General features: G+C 42.3%; 1 long non-coding RNA gene across 2 annotated transcripts in view; it reads left to right on the top strand.

Moving 5' to 3' along the window:
- The first annotated feature begins 622 nt into the window (after positions 1–622).
- Positions 623–24,718, top strand: part of LOC144505157 (uncharacterized) — a 31,550-nt gene continuing 7,454 nt past the window's right edge. The window contains exons 1-3 of one of the 2 annotated variants that reach the window (XR_013499785.1): positions 623–719; positions 1,960–2,219; positions 22,153–22,324. This is a non-coding gene — a long non-coding RNA (uncharacterized LOC144505157). The remainder of the gene's footprint in view (positions 720–1,959; positions 2,220–22,152; positions 22,325–24,718) is intronic. The other variant, XR_013499784.1, reaches the window with a different exon arrangement.

Raw genomic sequence — 24,718 nt, 5'->3', positions numbered from 1 at the left:
TATCTTGTGATCTACACATGTTGCAATCTCTCCTAGCTCCCACCAATCACTGACCTACTACTCCGCTCCAACTGCTCCACCTCCTATACAGTATAATGTCCAACACATTTTTCCCCCCTCAGCTCTGACGATGAGTTATGTGGCTCAAAACATGAACTCTATTCTTCCTCCCTCCACAGATGCTGCCAGATCTCCTGCATTTTTCCAGCATTTTCTGTTTTCATTGTAGCAATTGATGTTTTTCAAAAGTGAGAATGCAATATGTGTGATTTTCAGTGTGATCAATAGTAATGGTATTCAAAATGGGCTCAAAGTTGCGATAACTTGATCCCTACTCGCTCTTTATTTTCACTAATTTATCTGAAATTTGCTGCACTTTAGATTCTCTGTACATTATTTTGAATAGTTATGTTAGCACACTTAATCATAGGCCACATTTCTTTTGAAAGCTTCAGTATCATGAGATTGAGTGGGCTTGAAGCCACATGACCACACTGGCAAGCAGCAAGGTTTCCTGAATGAGGAATCACTTTACAAGCATGTTGTGTTTCAAGGCTACACACTTAACAAATATAGAAGTGCGGCACGAAAGAGTCACATGCCAGTGAGTGTAAATTGACAACATGTTGATCTTGAAAGGAATTGCTGTTGACTTCTTAAGTTAATGGGGACTTTAGAACAGTGCAGACTTCATGCTGTTTGCTCTCTACTGTTCTCTGGTGAGAAGTTAATAACTTTTTTTAGCAACACGATCTTTAAAAGATTGTCCTTGATAAAAAGTAATTTATGTATATATCCCAAAGCACTTCAGCCAATGAATAACTTTTAAGTGTAGTCACTTGTAGTCAATTTGTACATACTGCTGTCCCACTAGCAACAAATGTGAAATCTGTTATGTGGTTTATTTTTTTAATGTTTTATTCTAATTTTTCTAATAAGCAAACGGATTATTGATTGAAATGGGCAAATTGGTTAAAATTAAATGGTGTAAACCTTGGTATGCAGAAAGAAAAATTGTGCATTGATTATTTAGAAATGGGATAGATGCGTATTCTAAGTTATCAGACGCATTGACTTTGTGCAGGAATATTTTAAAAATATTTTAATGCTGTTAAAAATAAGAGTCCATATCTTTCATACACTGGCAAGTTTCTTTTGAGTTTGCGGCATTTTGCTAACATGTCACTGGTTAGCATTATGGGCAGGTAGAGATTCTGGGGAGAAACCCTGATTTCCCAGTTTTCTGAGACCTATAGCAACTTTCAGTTATGTTCAAGAATGAGCTTTTGGGATATGCTGTGCTGAGCAATTTCAAGCTTTTATTGTGTTCAAATTATTGCAACTATGGTAGGAAATGTGAACGTCACAGATGTGGTCTTACATTGCCCAATGAAAATATGCAACATTTTCCCATGGCAATAACAGATCTTTTTAAAATTTTGAATATATTTTGGGTTAGGCCAATAAGTAGCAAGAAAAAGTAAAGCTCGCTGAGCTTGATACATTAAGGACTTTCCTTCTGAAGAAATGTTGGACAGGCTGGGCCCAAATCCATTGCAGCTCAGAAGAATGAGAGGTGATCCTTCTGAAACACAAGATCTTGAGGGGACTTGATAGGGCAGATACCAGGAGGTTGTTTCCTCTTGCGGGGGAAGCTAGAACTCAGGGACAAGGTCTCCCTTTTAAGGCAGAATTGAGGAGTTTTTTTTTCTGAGGGTTGTTAAGAATGTGGAATTCTCTTCCCAGAAGGTAGTGGAGATTTTTGTTGGACAAGGTTATAGAGGGCAGACAGGAAAGTGGAATTGAGATCATGGCTGATCTAGTTGTGACCTTATTGACTTGTAGCGCAGGCTTGATGGACCGAATAGTCTACTCCTGCTCCCAAGTCCTATGTTCCTATTAGCTGTAAGGTTTTGCATCGGTAATATTTTAATCACAAATATTTTCTCTCTTTTTTAGAGCTGGCAATCAGCCACCTACATTTCTCACACTGTCCCTTGGTGCTGAAACTAGCTCCTATCTCCTTAGAGAGACCAGGAATTTCTCCCACAATGAACCGCAGTTTCCTGATGTGCCGCGGTCAGGACTGACTCCCTGCATGTAACACATATTCAGAAAATTCCCTAGATTTCGGAAGAGGCGATTTGGCGACACCTAATCTCGATCAATGCTTTTTCTCAGTAGCCTTTCCCGGCTTGGAATTTTGTCATTTTGAAATGGTGAATGTTTTATAATTTGACTATTTTGCGGTAGCGTTTTTCAAAATCTACACACTTGGTATGTCTGGAAGGTACAATGGCTTTCCAGAATTCTTTCTTTAACTTGGATAGTTGTTTTGACCTTTGCTCTTGGAAGTCTAGCTTGCTAGATCACTTGTTCACCAAGGATGTTATATCCAATATCACAATCTCATGCCTATGAAGAGGTTATCTTTCTCCAGTAGAATATGGCACAGAAAAGGCCCTATTGCTAAATATGCCACTTCATTGTGTCCCATTTCTCTCTTGCCTACTTGAATCCCAAAACCTCAGCCAAGCATAATCTTAGAGTCAAAAACAGGTTTAATGGTTAAGAGGTAGAGAATACTCACTCCTTTTTTGTCTCAACTCATCAGACTGGTAGTGAGACCACAACAACTGCCCATCGTTTCTAGATGGTCCCAAGGGATAGGAAGACAAAAATAAATTAATGATAGTTCCATTTTTATACTAAATATAAGGATGGTGTATTGCAGGGGTCAAAGAAGATTGTAGTCCCCTTTGAAGCCTGAACCTATTACCTGTGAACAGCACAAGGCTCTGATGCATGTAGTTAAATCATTAACCTATCTCAAATTTTTTATCAATGCAAACCTTTGGCATTTAGTTGTACTGTTGTTAATCACTTGAAATTCTGTGGTTAAACTTAAGGAAGGGTTATTATAAAGGAATGAGGATAGAGTTGGTTGGTGTAGACTGGGAAAGAAGTTTAGCAGAAAAGGTGATTGATCAGCAATGGCAGACATTTTGAACATGGCTCTTATGAGGAGAAGTTGAGTAGGCTGGGTTTGTACTCATTGGAGTTTAGAAGAATGAACAGCGACCTTATTGAGACATATAGAATTCTCGGGACTTTACAGGGCAGATGCTGAGAGATTGTTTCCACATGAGAGAGAGCCTTGGATCAGAGGGCGTAATCTCAGAGTTGGGGGCCACCCATTTAAGACAGATGTAAAGGAATTTCTTCTCTGCTGGTCGTGCATCTGAGGAATTCTTTACCATAGAGAACTGTAGAGGCTGGGTCGTTAAGTATGTCCAAGGCTGAGATAGATATATTTTTAAGCAGTAAGGGAATCGAGTTATGGGAATAAGACGGGAAAGTTGAGTTGAGGATTGTCATTTCAGATCAGTCATGATCTCATTGAATGGCAGAGCAGACTTGTTGGGCTGAATGGCTTACATCTGCTCCTGCATCTTATGGTCTTACAGAATTTATTACACATTACTGCACCAACAGTCCGCAATTTCTGTCTTTTGCCTCACCTTTTGGCCATGGGGGAAAACAGTCGCATTATCAGTGAAGGGCAAGCAACGGTATATTTCCTTCTGTGCAATCGAACACCCCCTTCCCTCATACTCGCATCGAAATAAAGAATCCTCTCCAAAAGATGTTCACTTCCTAAAATAAATTCACCCTGGCCATCAGCCTAACTCCAGCCTGGGAAGATTTCTGGACAGATTTATTTCATGGTTCTGGCATCATTAGAACAGGGAGCCACATTGAGATTTCCTGGGCTGACAAATTTAGCAGGGTTTGGTTCGATTCAAAATCTAGTTACCCCTTGAAGCACAGTGCCAAAACTAAACTTTTCACTTAGAATTGTAAGCACTCATCATTTTGCTAAATTTTGCATGTTGTTGTGCCTTTAACATTCTCTCAAAATGCCTTGGGACATTTTATAATGTTATAAAGCAAAATTTGATGCCAAGTCACATGAAATATCAGACCATGTAACCAAAGTCTTGGTTGAAGAGGTAGTTTTAAAGGAGCATCTTAAAGGAGGAAAGAGATGCAGACTATTTAAAGCAGGAATTCCAAATTTTATGGCTTTGGCAGCTGAAGACACACATGCCAAGTGTAGAATAATTAAAATCGAGGATATTCCAGCGGCCAGAATTAGGGGGCAGTTACCTTAGGCAGCTATGAGGCTGGAGGAGATTACAGTGAGTGGGTGAGATGAGACCATTGAGGAATTTTAAATCAAGGACAGGGGTTTTAAGATTGGGTGTTGCTTAACTTGGAGCCAATGTAGGTGAATGACCACAGGGGTGGTAAGTAAATGGAACTAGGTGCCTGAGTCCTTACCCTGGCAGCAAAGTTTTGAATGACCTCAAATTGACGAAGGGTCAAACGTGGGAGACTGTTCAGGAGTGCGTTGGATTAGTCAAATCTAGAGGCAAGGTAGGTATGGTGGAATATTTGAGCAGCAGATGAGTAGCGGGAATGTGATCAGAAGATGATTCCTAATGGTTTGGGTTTACCTCAGTTTCCAGATGAAGTTTCTGGCTAAGAAACCGAGTACAAAGCAGGATTCCAGACATTCACTCTTCCCAATATTTAATTGGAGGAAATTTTTGCTCCTCTAGTACTACTGGATGTCAGACAGGCAGTCTGATAATTTAGCAACAGTGGAAGAGTTGAGAGGTGGTGACGAGGTGATTTTAATTTGTTCATGAGATGTAGTCACCACTCGCGAGGCCAGCATTTATTGCCCATTGCTGATTGCCCTTCAGAAGTTGGTGCATTGCCTTCTAGAACTGCTGCATTAGTGTACATGTGAAAATTGAGGTGATTTTCAATCTCGTGTTGCTGAAAGGCACACATGTCTCCCCTAGTTCTAGATTCCCATCCAGATAAAATAACCTTCCAGCATCTGCCCTGTGGCACCCTTGAGTTGATGGATAAGAATTAAATCAAGAGAGTGCAGCTGCATAATATTGGAGAAAGAAGCTATGGTCAAAGACTGGAGAGAGGAGGGATAGTTTAGCTTTGTCACAATCTCGCAAGGCGTCATTTGTAACTGATAGCTATTTCATGTAGGTGCTGTGGCAGCTATGTAAACATGATTGGGCGGGATTCAGTGTGTAGCTCTGGGGAAAATAGTTATGGATTTTGGAGGCAACAAAATGTTTAGGGCTTTGGTGATGAAAGGAAGACTGGAGATGGGGTGGTAGATTGCAAGAAATTTGGGGCAAGGATTTTTTGAGGAAAGGAGTGATGGTGACAGATGAGTGTGACGGCGAGTATCTAATAGAGTTAGAGCAGTTAACAATATCAGCCAACATGGTTAAAGTGAAATTGGGGGATTATCAGGTTTGTGAGAGTAAGGTAAAGAGAGCATGAAATGTGTCTTATTGAGAAGATGAGCTCAGAGGACATGAAAAGAGATGCAACTTAAACTAGAGTATGATGAGTTCATGACCAAGATACTTGTGAGGAAGTTTGGCCTGGTGGACTAGGTGCTGTTCAGGTCAATACACCTAACCAGTCTTTCCGAATGTGGGAGGAAAGCGGAGCACCCGGAGGAAACCCACGCAAAGGAGGTAAAGAGTAGACACAACTGATCATATGGCCTTATTCTTAATGCCAAGTTCATGAGAAGGAGGGGAAGGAGACAGACGATAGTGGCTTAAGATGGGTTGCAGTGGGGAAAATTTGCTGTTGATTATCATTGCATTGCTGAATGATCTTACAATGGTGGGCAGTTTTGACAGGCAAGAGCAGCACCCAATATTGTATCATGTGGTCCAACCAGATGGAAACTTAGAAAAAGTGCTGATGTAGAATATTAATTTTTGACTTAACCTACGGTAGCACAGTGGTTGGCACTGGTGCCTCACAGCGCTGGGGACCCAGGTTTGATTCCTGGCTTGGGTCACTCTGTGGAATTTACATGTTCTCCCTGTGTCTGCGTGGGTTTCCTCCGGGTGCTCCGATTTCCTCCCACATTCTGAAAGACTGGTTAGGTGCATTGACCCGAACAGGCGCTGGACTGTGACGGCAAGGGGAATTTCACAGTAACTTCATTGCAGTGTTAATGTAAGACTTACTTGTGACTAATAAATAAATGTAATATTGCTGTCCTATATTGTCACAATGGTTATGCTGCTAAAGTATTTTGTTGGCTATTAACCACTTGGAGACATCTCAATGGTATTCACACCATATATTTTGGCACTCAGAATAATCGATTAATCTGAAAGAAAACAAATGTAGCTTTTTCAAGTAGGGTACCAAAATGTTTATAAATCTGATTTTTTTAAAAAACTTTCTGCATTCATGCTGGTTATTAAATTATAGACCCATGGGTCTTCATCACTATCTATACCTGCTCGGTTAGAAACCTATTGCATTAAAATGAAAACATGGCCTTTCCAATCGTTTTTGTAGTTTCATTTTCAGAAACACTGTCCTGGGTACTTGGTAATTTTCAATCTGCCAAGTACAGACTGAACCCTTTTTTTTAATGTTTGGCAACAGACAGTCTGGTTAGGGCAAAGGAAAATGCTCCAGTTGGTTTCTAATCATTTTTGAGTGAAAAACTTAGTGCAAGAGCAGTGGCAGGGTTGAGCCTAGACTTGCAAAGCGAACCTGGTAATACCTGTATGTTTAGTAGGAACTTATTGGACAGGGAGGGGGTGTGTGCAGCAGTTAATCTGAAGAGACACAAATGAATTTAGTTTGTCGTCAGATTTTGGGATCCAATTTAAAAGCTAACTTTAGAAATCTTGTGGTATTTTTTGATTCTTGCCCATTTTCTGGCCAATGTCTCAAGAGGTGCAACAACCTTCATATCCATAAGGATCATTAATATCAGACAAAGCTGAGCATTGCAGGGTGTGGCTATCTTGATGCATTAAGTCAAAAAGTAATGATGCGCCAGATCTATTGCTTGACTTTCCTGCAGAAATATGCTATGTTTCGGCATTAATGCTGGAAATCCTGCCCTGCCATAACTCGTGAAGTGATGCAATGTTTTTATTGGGGTGTGTCACAGATACTCTGAGTCCACGTTGATGTAGCAACATGCATGTTGTAATCCAGAGATACGGGTAGTGATAGAAGCTCCAACACGTGGCTGACCAGGAATCTCTCTCTCACTGTCTGTCATTGGCATGTGTTGGATGATTTGCAGATCGATCATCAGTCTCTCGGCTGCATTATGAATGCACCTTTGGCCATCAAGTCCTGTGATGTGACTCATACCCAAGGCTTCTGAGTCAGGCAGGGATGCTACACATTGCATGACAAGACCTTCCAATAGGCTCGATAGATGCTCCAAATTTGTTTGATTGAAGTCTCATTAAAGTAACATTCCAACTCTTGCATATCCTTCCTCATGCAGCAAATTACTATCATCCTTATGTTGGTCAAGTGATGTTATATGATCCAAATGTTTGGTTGGGATTTATTTTGGTATAATGTATAACCAAAGTCTTTTATTTTGTAGCTATCTACTGCTCACAGGATTGCCTTTCAGTCAATTTCCCCAATGTACAGATAACACCTTTTTTTTCCTACGCACAGTTTTTTTCTATGCACTTTAAACTCCATTAACCTTTTCTTTCTATTCTCTAGATTTAATCATGTTTCGAATACCCCCAATACTTTGTAGTTCCTGATTGCCACATCAACCTCCGAATCTTCTTTATATACATGGTTATGTGCGCACACAATATAAAGTTCACTCCTCACACAGGGTGTACCTCTGAGTTTGTGTTCCTTCCCTATTCAGTTTAAGTCTGGAGCAGGTGATGCAGAGCTCACGAGTGAATGAGTTGCTTGGACTGAACTTGTTGGAGCTGGTTCAGCCCAACTGGAATGGCATTCTGGCTGTTTCAGGCAAATATTTTGTACAGGTTGAATCCTGTTGTGATGCTCAGTTTGCTTTTACAACAAAGTGAAGCTTTGTAAGGACCAAGGCCTATTTTGTTACCAATGTTATCAAGCAGAATCTTAAGATTGAAAGCAAGAAGTTCCTAACAGTGTGTTTCTCCACAACAGGAAGTGAAAACTTCTATATTGCTGCCAGAAGTTGAAAGTTCAAGAATGCATTATGCTGCTTGTGATGAAACCGGTTGTACCTGTCACGTCCGATACATTTTCTGCCGATACTGCAGCTTCCACACCTTTGGCAGACCCAACATGTTCATATATTTCAGCTTACACATTGAAACTGAAGAATTGCCTAAATTGGGAATAATGTAGTGTCAGCAATTCACTTTATTATATGACTGTAATTGTACACATTTTTAAAGCAATTTCTAGTTATAGACATCACTCCTACCCATTTTCCATATTATGATTTCATCCTGTTTTATAACTTTGCTTCAGCTTATTTCTTATTTTAAAACAGTAACCTAGCCTGTTATCCTTTACTCAACCAAGTGTTTGAAACTGGCCCTGCCTATTTACCAGACCATCTAGAACCAGTACACACCTGCAACTTGAATTGGTTGTATTAGAATAGCCAGGTCACAGTCGTCATATTTAAGATGTGTTCAGATGAACAAAAATAGGGACTTCTATTTATATAGTGCCTTTAACCAACATCCCAAGGTGATTTGTGGGGGAGGTTATTAAACAAAATTTGGCACCAAGCCACATTAGAAAATAGTAGGAAAAAAGAACAAACAACTGATCAAAGAAATGGATTTTAAGGAGCGTTTTAAAGAAGGGGGCAGGCAAGGTGGAAAGGTGCAGGGAGGGAATCTCAAATCTCGGGGTCAAGTCAACTGAAGGTGCAGCAATTAAAATCAGGAATGCTAGAGATTCCAGAAGTAGATATCATAGAACATAGAACAGTACAGCACAGAACAGGCCCTTCGGCCCTCGATGTTGTGCCGAACTTTATCTGAAACCAAGATCAAGCTATCCCACTCCCTATCATTCTGGTGTGCTCCATGTGCCTATCCAATAACCGCTTGAAAGTTCCTAAAGTGTCTGACTCCAGTATCACAGCAGGCAGTCCATTCCACACCCCAACCACTCTCTGAGTAAAGTACCTACCTCGGACATCCCTCCTATATATCCCACCATAAACCTTATAGTTATGCCCCCTAGTAACAGCTACATCCACCCGAGTAAATAGTCTCTGAACGTCCACTCTATCTATCCCCCTCGTCATCTTATCAACCTCTAAGTCTCCTCTCATCCTCCTCCGCTCTAAAGAGAAAAGCCCTAGCTCCCTCAAGCTTTCCTCATAAGACCTACCCTCCAAACCAGGCAGCGTCCTGGTAAATCTCCTCTGCACTCTCTCCAATGCTTCCACATCCTCCTTATAGTGAGGTGACCAGGACTGCAGACAATATTCCAAATGTGGTCTCACCAAGGTCCTGTACAGTTGCAGCATAACCCCACGGCTCTTAAACTCAAACCCCCTGTTAATAAATGCTAAGCCACACAAGCTTTCGGAGCTGCAAGCCCCTTCTTCAGGTGAGTGGGAATTCTGTTCACAAACAGAGCATATAAAGACACAACCTCAATTTACATGAATAATGGTTGGAATGTGAATACTTACAATACTTGTCTGGAGACAATACACATCTTTTTAGCCTGTCTTGATGCTCTCTCCACTCACATTGTTTTGTTTCTTAAAGACTTGATTAGTTGTAAGTATTCGCATTCCAACCATTATTCATGTAAATTGAGGTTGTGTCTTTATATGTTCTGTTTGTGAACAGAATTCCCACTCACCTGAAGAAGGGGCTTGCAGCTCCGAAAGCTTGTGTGGCTTTTGCTACCAAATAAACCTGTTGGACTTTAACCTGGTGTTGTCAAACTTCTTACTGTGTTTACCCCAGTCCAACGCCGGCATCTCCACAATAAATGCTAACACACTATAGGCCTCCTTCACAGCTCTATCCACTTGAGTGGCAACCTTCAGAGATCTGTGGATATGAACCCCAAGATCTCTCTGTTCCTCCACATTCCTCAGAACCCTGCTGTTGACCCTGTAATCCGCATTCAAATTTGTCCTACCAAAATGAATCACCTCGCACTTATCAGAGTTAAACTCCATCTGCCATTTTTCGGCCCAGCTCTACATCCTATCAATGTCTCTTTGCAGCCTACAACAGCCCTCCACTTCATCCACTACTCCACCAATCTTGGTGTCATCAGCAAATTTACTGACCCACCCTTCAGCCCCCTCCTCCAAGTCATTGATAAAAATCACAAATAGCAGAGGACCCAGCACTGATCCTTGTGGTACACCGCTGGTAACTGGTCTCCAGTCTGAAAATTTTCCATCCACCACCACCCTCTGTCTTCTAGGAGATAGCCAGTTACTTATCCAATCGGCCAAATTTCCCTCTATCCCACACCTCCTTACTTTCTTCATGAGCCGACCATGGGGAACCTTATCAAACGCCTTACTAAAATCCATGTATACGACATCAACTGTTCTACCTTCATCTATACACTTAGTTACCTCCTCAAAGAATTCAATCAAATTTGTGAGGCAAGACTTACCCTTCACGAATCCGTGTTGACTATCCCGGGTTAAGCTGCATCTTTCCAAATGGTCGTCAAATCCTATCCCTCAGGACCTTTTCCATTAACTTACCGACCACCGAAGTAAGACTAACCAGCCTATAATTACCAGGGTCACTCCTATTTCCTTTCTTGAACAGCGTTTATCACACTAAGAGAGAATCTAACCAACTACCTTTGACATTCAATGGCATTGCCATCACTGAATATATTTCACAATCCACACCCTGAGGGTTACCATTAATCAAAAACTGAACTGGGGCAACCATGTAAATACTGTGGCTACAAGAGCAGGTCAGAGGCTGGGAATTCTGGAGAGTAACTCAACCTCCTGTTTTTCCAAAGCTGGTCCACCATCTACAAGCACAATTCAGAAGTGTGATGGAATGCTTGGATGAGCATAGCTGCAACAACACTCTTAAGTTCAATACCATCCAGAACAAAACAGCCCATTTGATTAGCACCCCATCCTCCACAATAAACATTCACTCTCTCCACCACTGGTGCACAGTGGCAGCAGTGTGTACCATCTACAAGGTGCACTGCAGTAACTCACCAAGACTCCTTAGACATCACCTTCCAAACCTGCAACCTCCACTACCTAGAAGGTCAGGGATAGCAGATGTGTGGGAACATCACTACCTGCAATTTCCCTCCAAGCCACTCACTATCCTGACTTGGAGATGTATATTGCCGTCCCTTCACTGTTGCTAGGTCAAAATCATGGTATTCCATTCCTAAGAGTCATAGAGGTTTACAGCATGGAAACAGGCCCTTTGGCCCAACTTGTCCATGCTGTCCTTTTTTAAACCCCTAAGCTAGTCTCAATTGCCCACGTTTGGCCCATATCCCTCTATATCCATCTTACCCATGTAACTGTCTAAATGCTTTTTAAAAGACAAATTTGTACCCGCCTCTACTACCACCTCCTGGCAGCTTGTTCCAGACACACTCCACCCTCTGTGAAAAAATTGCCCCTCTGGACCCTTTAGTGTATCTCCCCTCTCACCTTAAACCTATGCCCTCTAGTTTTAGACTCCCCTACTTTTGGGAAAAGATATTAACTATCAAGCTGATCTATGCCCCTCATTATTTTATAGACCTCTATAAGATCACCCCTAAACTTCCTACGCTCCAGAGAAAAAAGTCCCAGTCCATCCAGCCTCTCCTTATAACTCAAACCATCAAGTCCCGGTAGCATCCTAGTAAATCTTTTCTGCACTCTTTCTAGTTTAATAATATCCTTTCTATAATAGGGTGACCAGAACTGTACACAGTATTCCAAGTGAGGCCTTACCAATGTCTTGTACAACTTCAACAAGATGTCCCAACTCCTGTATTCAATGTTCTGACCAATGAAATCAAGCCTGTTGAATGCCTTCTTCACCACTCTGTCCACATTTGATTCCACTTTTAAGGAGCTATGAACCTGTACCCCTGGATCTCTTTGTTCTGTAACTCTCCCCAACGCCCTACCATTAACTGATTACGCAAGTCCTGCCCTGGTTCAATCTACCAAAATGCACCACCTCGCATTTATCTAAATTAAACTCCATCTGCCATTCGTCAGCCCAGTGGCCCAATTGATCAAGATCCCATTGCAATCTGAAATAACCACCTTCACTGTCCACTATGCCACCAATCTTGTTATCATCTGCAAACTTGCCATATTCTCATCCAGATCATTAATATAAATGACAAATAATAGTGGACCCAACACTGATCCCTGAGGCACACCGCTGGTCACAGGCCTCCAGATTGAAAAACAACCCTCTACAGCCACCATCTGGCTTCTGTCATCAAGCCAATTTTGGATCCATTTAGTTACCTCACCCTGGATCCTGAGAGATTTAACCTTGTGCAACAACCTACCATGTGGTACCTTGTCAAAGGCCTTGCTAAAGTCCATGTAGACAACATCAACTGCACTGCCCTCATCTACCACTTTGGTTACCCCTTCAAAAAACTCTTTCAAATTTCTGAGACATGATTTTCCACTCTCAAAGCCATGCTGACTATTCCTAATCAGTCTTTGCGTCTCTAAATGCCTGTAGACCCTGTCTCTCAAAATACCTTCCAACAACTTACCCATCACAGATGTGAGGCTCACTGGCCTGTAGTTCCCAGGCTCTTTCCTGCAGCCCCTTTTAAACAAAGGCACAACATTTGCCACCCTCTAATCTTCAGGCACCTCACCCGTGCCTATCGATTCAAATATCTCTGCTAGGGGACCCACAATTTCCTCTCTAGCCTCCCACAATGTCCTGGGAGACACTTCAGCAGGTCCTGGGGATTTATCTACCTTGATGCGCTTTAAGACTTTCAGCACTTTCTTCTCTGTAATGTGTACACTCAAGACATCACTATTTATTTCCCCAAGTTCCCCAACATCCATGCTTTTCTGAACAGTAAATACTGATGAGAAATATTCATTTAGGATCTCACCCATCTCTTGTGAATCCACACATAAATAACCTGTGTTGACTGTGTTCCTACTACACATGGACTTCAGCAGTTCAAGAAGGCAGCTCATAACCTCTTCCTTGAGGGCAATTAGGAATGGGCAATAAATGCTGGCCTAACCAATGTCCATGAGCAAATCAAAAAGAATCCTTGTGATTTGAGAAGCTGAAGAGGATTATTATCAAGATAGGGATCAGGGATGAGGCCTTGAAAGAATTTAAAAACACGGATGTGAAAGTTTAATATCAAGATGTTGTTTGACCAGGGGACAATGTAGGTCAGTGAGTAAAGTGGTACTAATTGAGTGGGATTTGGTGCAAGTTAAGGGAACAGAGTTTTGGATTACCTCAAGTTTATGGAGGGTAGATGTGGGTACTGTGACAGGTGTATGTTGGAATCATCAAGTGTAGAGGGTAAGAATGGCAATGAAGATTTCAGCAGTAGATGAATTGAGACGGGTGAAGCCAGGAGTTGAGGAGGTGGAAATTGGCAATCTGAAAGGCACAGAAACATGGATGGGGTCGAATATGCTATATTGTGAACAGGTTGGCTTAAATTTTACTGTTGCTAAGGAAAGATATTGAGTTAATTAGGGAGCAGTGTTTGGATTGGGAGCTGAAAGCTAATGGTTTTGTTCTTCCTGGTATTTAATTTGTAGATATCAGATACATAGTCTGATGATTTAGTAACAGTGGAGGAGCTGAGAGAGGTGGTGGTGAAGTAGAGCTGAGTGTCAGTAGAGTACATGTGAAAACTAATGCAGTGCTTTTGGATGATGATGTCGAGCATGTAGATGAGTAATAGGAGACCCGGGATAGATCCTTGGGAGGTAACAGAGCAGGAGCAGGAAGAGAGGCCATTGCTTATGACACTGGCTAAATTAAATAGAGAAGAGTGGAGCCAGGTGAGAGTAGTTGCACTCAGCTGGACAATTTTGGAGAAGGTGATGGTGTGGTTAATTGTGTCAAAAGCTGCAGACAGGTTGAGAAGGACTGGATTAGAATGGTTACCTTAGTCACATCCATAGGAAGTCATTTGCGACTTTGAGTGCTGTTTTGACACTATGGCAGGAGTGAAAACCCGATTGGAGGGATTCAATCATAGAGTCCCAGGCCAGCTGGGCAGAGATTTTGGAGGTGACAACAAGTTCAAGGACTTTGGAGAAGAAGGGGAGGTTAGAGATGGAACTTTAGTTTGCACAGGCAGTTGTCTTAAGGGTGCTTTTTTGAGAAGGGATGGGGGGGCAGATTTAAAGAAGGGATAGCACCTGAAGAGTGAGAGCTGTTAATATCAGCCAATGAGAACCAAGAACAGAAGGTGGATGGTCAGCAGTTTAGTGGGCATAGGGTGAAATGAGCAGGAGAGGGAGATTTAGAGGAGATTCAGCCCAGTGTGCTTGAGGAAGGGAGGAAAGTGGCAGAACATAGAACAGTACAGCACAGTACGGGCCCTTCGGCCCACGATGTTGTGCCGAGCCTTTTCCGAAACCAAGATCAAGCTATCCCACTCCCTATCATTCTAGTGTGCTCCATGTGCCTATCCAATAACCGCTTGGGATCATCAAGTGTAGAGGTAAGAATGGCAGGATGCAGCTGATTGGATGGCCTTAGTGACAAAGAAATCCATGAGTTCCCCGCACTTGTTGGAGGTGAGTGTAGGGGGATGGGGAAAGTGATTTGAGAAGACTATGCAATAGCGAGAGATGTGTTGGTTACAGTCCTTTAGGTCTGAAGTCATACTTGAGTATAACAGCAAGTTGTTTTTGACCCTTAGAACGGTTTACAAATATATGGTAAAGGGTACAAGCTAGGAGCTGTCTCTATGCTTGTGGTTCACACGGTCCAACACCAGACTGAACCTGGGTATGGATCATGTGCCTCTGTGGATGGTACTGTGCTCAGTCCCGCTTATGTGCCAGATCCCCTTCCTACAAAATGAGATTGAGAAACATGGAAAACACTAGACATGAACATGGCAAAAAATAATCAGATGAGCTAAGGTGCTTTAGTTATCATGAATTAAATTGTGATAGATCTCATTTTGTGGTAAATTAAGACTTCAACTTCTGAACATAAGAAAAATGACAGGGAAGAATCCATTTAGTCTAATCCACCTCTCCTTTAAAATTACAATACATGCATTCCTTAACTACCCAGAAGCCACTTAATCTCATGGGAGAAGCAAAAGAAAGCAGATTAAAACCCAGCATAAAAATTGTATCGTCAACAGTTTGATGGACATAGTTTTTTTTATTTATTAGTGTCACAAGTAGGCTTACATTAATACTGCAATGAAGTTACTGAGAAAATCCCCAAGTCAACACACTCTGGCGACTGTTCAGGTAGACTGAGGAAGAATTTAACATGGCCAATGCAGCTAACCAGCCCGTCTTTTGGACCGTGGGAGGAAACCGGAGCACCCGGAGGAAACCCACGCAGACATGGGGAGAACTTGCAGACTCTGCACAGATAGCGACCCATGCCGGGAATTGAACTTTGGTGCTAACCACTGTGCCGTGAGATGATAGATTTCATGGAAGAGACGAATATGAGGGAAGAGAGAGAGAACCAGGGTGGGGGTTCGGTGAAGAGATCTGAGTTGGGTAAGGGAAGTAGAAAAGGTAGCTGAGTTAATATCTTTACTATGGTGACAAAGACTTATTGGAGGTGAGGATACATGGGAGAGTGGTTTGAGGAGACAGTTGGTAGTAAAGATAAAAAATGGGCAATGACCAGGATGATGCTCGGATCTTTTTTTCTTTGTTCGTGGGACGTGGGTATAGATGTCTGGGCCCTTGAACTGAATGACTTGCTAGGCCATTTAAGAGTCAAACCACATTGCTGTGGATCTGGAGTCACATATAGGCCAGGCCAGGCCAGACAAGGTAAGGACAACAGGTTTTCTTCCCTAAAGGGGCAGATGGATTTTTACAACAAGCAACTTTTGGTCTCCAGGCTTCTACTAAATTTAAATTTTGGCACATGCCATGGCAGGTTTTGAGCCCAGGTCCCCAGAGCATTACCCTGGATCTCTGGTCCAGTGACAGCATCACTACACTATCACCAACTGGAGGTGGTTTTGGTAGAGGAAAGGGAGGCCTGGTAGATATTGATAGGGTCTAGCGTGACTGTTGGCTAAGTAATCAGTGCCATTGGACTGGTGAGCGAAACAAAATTGGGTTGTTAGTATTCTCCGTGCGGAGAACTCCTTGTGGGAGCGTAGAGATGATCTCAAGTGACACCAGGTATAAATTTGCTTGTGATATCCTGAGGGCAAATACTCTGTCAGCATTTGTTGTTCAGGCTCACTTGTGAATAATTGCCATTTGGGTGTGATATTGGAAAGGTTCCTGTGGAACATAGCTAGAAATCAAAACCTTTAGGAGAGAGAGATTTAACATCGACTCGTTTGAAAAAGAGAAAAGAGTAACTTTAAAGCTTATAATTTTACTTGAAAAATGGCTTAGCACACCTACGTTGAGTGCGAATTATTGTAACTGATCATTCCCAACTGTTTTCACGTTAGGTATCATTAAATTATTCTTTTAATCAGAAATATATACTGTTATGTGTACTGCGACTTACAATTGCCCTTCAATATTTTTCATTGGTCCACTATATAGAAATCATAGAAACCCTACAGTACAGAAAGAGGCCATTCGGCCCATCGAGTCTGCACCGACCACAATCCCACCCAAGCCCTACCCTCCATATCCACCCACTAATCCCTCCAACCTACACATCTCAGGACACTAAGGGCAATTTTTAGCATGGCCAATCAACCTAACCTGCACATCTTTGGACTGTGGGAGGAAACCGGAGCACCCGGAGGAAACCCACACAGACACGAGGAGAATGTGGAAACTCCACACAGACAGTGACCCAAGCCGGGAATCGAACCCAGGTCCCTGGAGCTGTGAAGCAGCAGTGCTAACCACTGTGCTACCGTGCCACCCCTGTAGATACTCCTGTACAGCTACTCCTGTAGATAGAAGACTATGTTGTTGGATCTTACTGTGCAGGCTCAAACTATTACATTATTTTTAACAGATTCAAAAGAAAACAGCATAAAGCTTCAGGGATGAGTATTTATAAAACAACAATTGAAAAATTTATTCCAAGTAAAGCATAATATTGTATGCAGGCCAGTGAACACCTGGAAGATATCACATCTGGAGACTTTTTGACGGTTTTGAATGCGTGCAAACAATGCTGCTGTCTTCTATCATTGAAACCAGCCATTGCCTTTAGACACAGCACAGAGTGAACTAGACTTTATCAGACAGTCTTTGTGTCAATTAAGAAACCTTGCATTTCATGGGTACTAATCTTGAGAAAATAACTACCTTTCTTTCAAAATATCCCTTGAAGCTATTCGATGTCTGCTGTTGCAATTTGCAAACTTGTGCATGTTTGCAGTTGCCAATAAATTAGCCATTCACATTGTTGGACAGTTTTTAAAAAAAAAGAGGATTTCGATCAAATTTGCATCTCATTTGGTCAGCTAGAGTTCGAAGGCTACTGTGGCTTTGATTCTGACAGCCCAATTGCTTGTCGTGGTACCATGAGATTTCCTTGGTGATGATTATCGATGCAAGTTTAAGACAGACCTCAGTTCTATGTGATTTATGATTTAAAAACAATGATTTACTTCGAATTGTCTTACACCATGAATAAAAGACCAGCCTAATTACACAGTGTGTTTTTACAGCCTGTAGTTTACAGCCACACAAATGGGTATGTGTGGCGTTAACAGAAGAACATGTTTTAAAAAAAACAATATACTTGCTTACCAGTTTATCAACATGATCAGAATCGAAGATTCTGGTTTAAAATAGGCTCCCAAATTTATTCAGTTACACACTGTATGCTTTATTATATAATATACAAGTAGCAATCTTACCACTTACCAAATTAATATCTTTGGATTTTATGCTATGTGTTGGTAGGAGATGCGTGCAACTACATCTCATGAATTCAACTGCAGTGCTATTGCAGCATGTGACTCAAACTGCAGTGTTATTATACTACATGACTCATGCTGCAGTAAGACCCTTTAAAGTAATCAAGGTGCATTTGAAAAACCAGCATTGCTGTACTGCCGCGTGTCTACAGAATCCTATTCCATTTTCATAATTTTCTCCATGCTAAACCTAGTTGATGCAGGTCCTCGGTCTCTATTTCTCTTGATTTGTTTAAACTTTCAAAAACACTTGTCATGCTGATTTCTCGGAGAGTGGCATTTTCGCCTTGAGTCAGAAGGTCACGGATTTAGGATCCACTCTGGGGTCACAATAATCCAAGCTGATGCTCTGCGATGTGCTGCACTATTGAAGGTGCCATCTTTCAGATGAGATGTTAAATAAAAGCCCAGGCATAAATTATCCAAAGATGTGCAGGTTAGGTGGATTGGCCATGCTAAATTGCCCCTTAGTGTCAGGGGGACTAGCAGGGTAAATACGTGGGATTATGGGAATAGGGTCTAGATGGGATTGTCTCCTTCTGCGCTGTAGGGATTCTATGATCATCTTCTATGATTCCTTGGCTCTATTTCAAAAGGTTAAGGGAGTTCTTGCTGGTGACCTGGCCAATGTTGATCCCTTAACCAACATCACTAAAAATGCAAATTATCTGGCGATTGCCTCCATGCTGGCTTGAGTGCTTGCTGTGTGCAAATTGACCATCATGTTTTCTGTATTACAGCAGTCATTTCGACAATGCTTCATTTGATGTAAGATGTTGTGGGAAGTTCTGAGGTTGTGAAAGATGCTGGGGAAATACAAGGACTTTTTCATATAAAGAGACCATCTCAATAACTGTGGGTGTAACGTCAGAAAGTGCTGAAAGTATACAGCAGATCAGAGAGAAACAGAATCAGCATTTCTGATCAATAGTCGGTCTTGGGTTATGAAAGGTCTGAAACGTTGGTTCTGCTTTTCTCTCCCCAGTTGCAGTCAGATCTGCCGCGTATTTCCAGCTCTTTTCATCGTATAATTGCTTTGTAGCAGACAAGATAACTATTGTTGAAAAGGAGACATGCAGTTGAAGCTTTTCGTCTTGCACCCATCAGGACAGATTTGCAAGAATAACAGCAATTTATACTGTATTAAAGGAGGGTGCTGATTGCCACGGAGATTACACCAGGGAATAGTTAACTGCTAAGCTTTTGTTCAAATTCCAACCAGGCAGGTTGACTCTGGTCAATAGAGGTGTACAAGATTATGAAGGGGATAGATAGGGTGAACGGTGGGAAGCTTTTTCCCAGATCAGAAGTGACGATCACGAGGGGTCACGGGCTCGAGATGAGAGGGGCGAAGTATAACTCGGATGTTAAAGGGATGTTTTTTACAGAGTGGTGGGGGCCTGGAATGCGCTGCCAAGTAGGGTAGTGGAGGCAGACACGCTGACATCGTTTAAGACTTACCTGGATAGTCACATGAGCAGCCTGGGAATGGAGGGATACAAACGATTGGTCCAGTTGGACCAAGGAGCGGCACAGGCTTGGAGGGCCAAAGGGCCTGTTTCCTGTGCTGTACTGTTCTTTGTTCTTTGTTAAGACATTGCCATGTGGAATGAATCAGGGAATGGCTGTCTACCAAGATTTTGTTTAGTTGGAAAAGCACAATGATCATATTCTTTTTGTTTGCAAAGGACACTTTTAGTTTTTTTTTTCAGGTTTCCAGCATCTCCAGTATTTTGCTTTTGCTTTAAAATCCTTATACCTTCTCACTTGTCGGTAATAATATGCTGATTTGTAATTGATTGCTCCCAAAATTGCCCCTTAGTGTTCCAAGATATATAGGTTAGGGGGATTAGTAGGGTAAATACATAGAGTTAAGGGGTAAGCCTGGGTTAGAGTGCTCGATGGGTCAAATGGCCTCCTTTTGCACTGTAGAGATTCTATGTTCATAACTTAATTTGTGTATCATCCTCGTTCTGTTTCCCATTGCTTCCAGAGGACCATTTAAACCAATCACCCATGCTCTGCACCAACAGAATTACTACAGCACATTAGGAGGTATTTGGCCCATCGTGTTTGCGCTGGCTCCCCAAATGGACATCATGCTTATTGCCATTCCCCATACCCCTGCACATAGCTTCTGTTCAAGTAATCATGTAATGCCCTTTTGAATGACTCGATTGAACCTGCCTCCACTACACTTCCAGGCAATGCATTCCAGATCCCAATCACTTGTGGTGTGAAACCTGAACCTGATTTCAGCTTTCTTCTTGTTTAGTGTTATTGCTTATCACCATCTTTAGCTCCAAGTATTTTCCTTCACTCCAACACGCTTCCTCAAATGTTGAGCACAACAAAATACTTCAGAGTAATGTCAAAGCCATGCTCCCAAGTTTAAGGATATGAGAGATGCACACTACTGCCATCTGCAGATTAGGCTGAAACATTTAATTCTTTCCCAGGCCCCTCTCTTTACTTAAACTTCCTCCACTCTAGAATTATCCTGGAGAACAAAGATCACTGACTCCTTAAACCACTCTCCAATGCACCTTCAGCAATCCAACAAGTCCAAGTGCTTTTGGGCTCCATCACCCTACTACCTTAGTGCCAACGAACACTCCCCCATTCCCAACCTTGCTCACCAAGTGAGCACATAGGATCTCTCAAGTTAAGAAACAACAGGTTTGCTGACTCTTTGAATAGGTTGTTCCTGGTTCAGGTAAGGAAGAAGCAGAACCAGCACTAAGCTTTGGTATTCGTTGAGCCATTGGGGTGAATTTTACAGGGACAAACAATTCCTCAGTAACCCTCCCACCACTTTCTCCCCCCCGCCCCTCACCCAACAATGATAAACTGGGGGGTTTTAATGTGGTGACAGTGCAACTTCTGCCCCTTTGGGACAGGAAACCTACTCTTGAGCTGACAGCAAATCAGATTGTAGCCTGTAGTTCCAGCAGTGCCAGAAGCAAGTGGCCACAGCTTTGTACTTGTACTGAAAACAAGAGGTAAATTTTTCAGCCCCCTCCTCCACTAGCATATTTCAAGTGGGGGGGTGGTGGGGGGTGGAGGGGCATATAAAATACAGCATGTTGGCAAGCTCACCTCCATCCACCCACCCAAGACCCGATATTACAGAGCCGCATAGGGTGTCATGCACCCCATCTCTATGGATTAGCTTAGAGTTTTTTTTAAAAAGGGTGGCATGGACAAGTTGGGCTGAAGGGTCTGTTTCCATGCTGTAAACCTCTGACTCTATGACATCCATCGTAAGCCTATTGGGGACTTAACAAAATTAATGATCGCTCAATACTTTATTGCGTCCTTACTACTATAATGCATGTGCTGGGAGAGTGGAAGGAAGGCAAATAATCCCATTTGAAGATAGGTCCGGGCATTTTGATTAGACAGGGTTTGGAGAACTCCAGTCATGGACACGTGAAGGGTCAGATGTTGAGTTTGAGGCAATTGGGGATGGAGGGGTATTGTGGATGGAAGGAGCCACAGTGGGAAGCTATCATCTTGGGGATGTGTCGTTGATGAGCATAGGGCACTCCCTCACAGAAGGCGGTTCAGCGCACCCCCACCCCCAACCCTCCTTCCCATCTTTGACCCATGCATTGAAATGAACAGGATTATTTCCTTCCACCATCCAAAGCCATACGTTTCATACTTGTGAGGGCGGAATAAGGTCCTTAAGTGGTTATCAATTTGGTTAAAAGCCTCAATAGGCCTGTGAGTAGGCTGTCACTTATGCACCCCCTGTAATGAGACTGTGGGTGGGTGAGGCAGAGATGAACTTGCTCGATTGTAAATGCCCTCCTGCCTTGAAATATGCTGTTGAGGGGCTGTAAATTCACCTTTGTGTTATCATATGCTAACACAGTTAGATGCTGGGAATGTTAGCCTCTAAACAATCTAGCTTCGCTTAAAGATTCCTTTGTTCTCACCCGTCTCTCTTTCACCTTTTTTCTCCACTATGCTTTTTGTCTTTGATCACCCACCAGAACCATTTTGTTCCTACTCCTGTACTTCAGCTTTTAACATAATTGTCTGTAGATTAGGGTTGGGATTCCAAGCTAATGTCTGCCATAGCAACATGGTCATGAAGTGTGATGTAACTGCAGTTCTAGTTCTATTGCTACCTTTAAATCTGAAGTATATTTTTCTGTTTACTCTGCTGCCTTTTGTTGACTTTAGAAGCAAATGATATGTTTGATAAATTGGCGAAGGGAGCATAGTAAATACACTTATCAAAAAAGAGACAGAGTAAAAACATCCAAGACATGCAATGAGTTACATATGCAATGGAGGTAATTTGGAATCCATTTGGAAAGAGGGCAGAAGACCAACAATATGGCATTGATTAAAAGTAAGTAAAGTAAAGTTTATTTATTAGTCACAAGTAAGGCTTACATTAACACTGCAATGAAGTTACTGTGAAATTCCCCTAGTTCTCACACTCTGGTGTCTGTTCAGGTTAATACACCTAACCAGCAAGTCATTCAGACTGAGAGGGGAAACTGGAGCATCCGGAGGAAACCCAGGCAGACACAGGGAGAATGTGCAAACTCCACACACAATGATCCAAGCCGGGAATCGAACCCGGGTCCCTGGTTCTGTGAGGCAGCAGTGCTAGCCACTGTGCCGCTCTAACAAAATAGCGAGTGACTAAACTGGTAACTGTGGGAAGAGACCAGGGGTGGAATTTGTTCTGGGGCACAGTCGGCAATCTGGGCACGAACTAGGTGCAAGTTTTCACTGTTTTTACAAGGTGAACTTTATTGTTCAAATTTCCACTTAACTTGGGCTAATTTGCATGATCAATTAAAAATCTTACATAAATCAGTGCAGTGTTTCAGTATGGAATTGTTTATTTTTTCCCTTGCATTAAAAATAGTCCTGAAGTTATTTAAGAGTGGAAGCCTGAGAGTTTTATTAATGCATAAAAGTGGGTTTCTAATAAAAAAGATAAGCATTTTTTTGACACGAGGATCTAGTCTGTCACCTGTGAATAGCCTGATTTTAAATGACTGAGAATGGATTTAAAAATGAATAAAACAATTTACTTGTTTGATTGGAATACGCTAGCTTTTTTTGTAGTAAACTAAACATCTTTAAATATTTCAAGCTTTGTAAAAGCCCTGCCCCCAACCCCCACACAAGAATAAGCCTAACTGGAGCCCTTTCAAAGGGCTGCAAAAAGAGATAAGTACTAGAAACCTGCCTTCCTGATTAATTCGATCCAGGACCCACTTCCAGCACCATTCTTTTTTTCAGGCGGGGAAAAACACCATGGAACTTCGATTTGGTGTGGATATAACTTGTGCTACGATCAGCATTGAAAATAGGAGCCTTCAGCCCTGCTCCACCATCCTCTATCTCAACACCATTCTCCGACCCTCTCTCCATATACTTGACATCTTTAGAATCTAGAATTGTCTCAATTTCCTCGAATATATCCAGTGACTTGGCCTCCACAGCCGTCTGCGGAAGAGAATTCCACAGTTTCAGCACCCTCTGAGCGAAGAAGCTTCTCCTCATCTCTGTCCGAAATAGCCGACCCTGTATCCTGATACTGTGACCCCCTAGAGCATTCCCCCACCCAGCCAGAATGCCACAATTTTTGCTGCTTTGGCCAATTTTAGTTGAATACCGAGTGGAAACTCTACCCTATTTTGCTTTGTATGTGTGGTCGACTTATAAAAACAAATTTTGTGGAAATTAACTTGAAACCATAGCGGCTATAGTATGGTTTTACTTGCATTTGCAGCCTACTACAGACAGTTGATCAAGTTATAAGGAACGACTGGAGGTACTTGTGTTTTTCAATTTGGGACTGATATGTCCAAGAGATGAACGTATAATACAGAAAACTGTAAAGATAGGATTATTCTGGAATCGTATTATCATAGAATCGTAGAATCCCTGCAGTGCAGAAGGAGGTCATTCTGTCCATCGCGCCTGCACTGACAACAATCCCAGCCAGACCCTATCCCCATAACCCCACGTATTTACCTTGCTAATCCCCCTAACCTACACATCTTGGGACACCAAAGAGCAATTTAACATAGCCACTCAACCTAACCCGCACATCTTTGGAGTGTGGAGGAAATCCACGCAGACACGGGGGGAATGTGCAAACTCCACACAGTCACCCAAGGCTGGAATTGAACCCAAGTCCCTGGCACCGTGAGGCAGCAGTACTAACCACTGTGCCACCCCCATTTGAAATAAATCCGAGCAGGAAACACAAAATGACTTGTTCAAGCTGGTGATTTTGGAGCTGTTGTGGTTCCAAATTCTGAGTGCTAAACTGCAATCTTTTGGATGGATTGTTAAACTAAGGCTCCTTCTACCACATCAGATTAGTGCATTATTTTGAAGAGTAGGTAAGTTCTCCTTTGTATCTTTGGGTGGCACAGTGGTGAGCACTGCTGCCTCACAGCACCAGGGACCCATGTTTGATTCTCGGCTTGGGTCATTGACTGTGCGGAGTTTGCACATTCTTCCCGTGTTTGCGTGGGTTTCCTCCAGGTGCTCCGGTTTCCACCCACAGTCCAAGGATGTACAGGTTAGGTTGATTGGTCATGCTAAATTGCCCCTTAGTGTCAGGGGGACTAACGAGGTAAATATATGGGATTACGGGGATAGGGCCTGGGTGGGATTGTTGTCTGTGCGCTTAATGGGCCAAACAGCCTCCTGCACTGTAAGGATTCTATGATTCTATTCTATCTTGGCCAATATTTATTCCTTGGTCAACGAA

Source organism: Mustelus asterias, chromosome 16 (assembly GCF_964213995.1).
Source record: "Mustelus asterias chromosome 16, sMusAst1.hap1.1, whole genome shotgun sequence".
Taxonomy (NCBI): domain Eukaryota; kingdom Metazoa; phylum Chordata; class Chondrichthyes; order Carcharhiniformes; family Triakidae; genus Mustelus; species Mustelus asterias.
The sequence above is the reverse complement of the archived record's forward strand: the minus strand, read 5'-3'. Positions and strand labels throughout refer to the sequence as shown.